This window comes from Priapulus caudatus, unplaced genomic scaffold (assembly GCF_000485595.1).
Source record: "Priapulus caudatus unplaced genomic scaffold, Priapulus_caudatus-5.0.1 Scaffold347, whole genome shotgun sequence".
Classification (NCBI taxonomy): domain Eukaryota; kingdom Metazoa; phylum Priapulida; class Priapulimorpha; order Priapulimorphida; family Priapulidae; genus Priapulus; species Priapulus caudatus.
The window spans coordinates 139,360-140,408 of NW_014577408.1; positions in this window are offsets into that span (position 1 = coordinate 139,360).

Consider the following 1,049-nt stretch of genomic DNA (forward strand, 5'->3'; position numbering starts at 1 on the left):
GCGGTAGTTTCAAAGATGGCTATACATGCCAAATAATTCCCTTAAAAAAAGCTTTTTGGAGAAAACACAATTCCACCCTCTGAATTGACGTTACAAGATACACATGTGTTGTTAACTCGAAAATTTTTCCGTAGTTTCTGTAAATATACTTCCTTGCACACACTTAAAATGGTCATTTCTCAACGCAATTTTACACCAAAAAGAAGGCTCCGACAAAAAAAACCCGGCTACCACAAGATTGCACGCTCGCGAGCAAAGCGAGGATTCTAGTTTTAGAACATTTGTAAGAGTTCTACCCCTTTTTCATCGGGAAATAAAAAAAATGAAGCGCGTGGATACTCAGCAAAAGCATCTAATTAAGCTGGGTTTACACTGCCAACTTTGTGTTGCCGAATTGGCGAATTGGACCAACTACCCAACTATACAATCGACAATCGGCAGTGTAAACGCAAAAGTTGCGCGGCCAACCGATCGATAGCAACTAGTTGGGAGATTAGAACATGTTCTATTATCGCCAACTCGAAGTTGGCGAATGGCGAAATAGGTCCAACTCGCCAATTCGCCAACATAAAGTCGGTAGTGTAAACCCAGCTTTACTTGATCTATCTCAGCGTCAATTGGCTGACTTGTATGTACGCGTGATACCTTAATTTGTGTGGCGAGAGAACTCCCTCTCTTCCTTGCTCTCTCTTTCTCTCTCTTGTTGCAGAGACGGTGCCTTGCGCCACGCTCGACCCGCGCGTATACGACCTTGCCTATATGGGCGGACCGCTAACCTACTCGCGAATTACTTCGAGATCCATCAAGAAAGGCATATACCCCGATTTCACGCTGTGCTTCAAGATGAAATTGGGCGGCGGTACAGATCTTGGTAATTTGTTCACGCTGAATTCGCGCGAGCAGCAGCCCGCACTAAGCGTGTCGATGCCGATGCAGACGGAGAATTTCCTAGCGATTACTATCGACAGGGAGGTTAGGTACGTGCTAATATACATAGATGCATGTGTGCACGTGTGTGTGTGTGTGTGTGTGTGTGTGTGTGTGTGTGT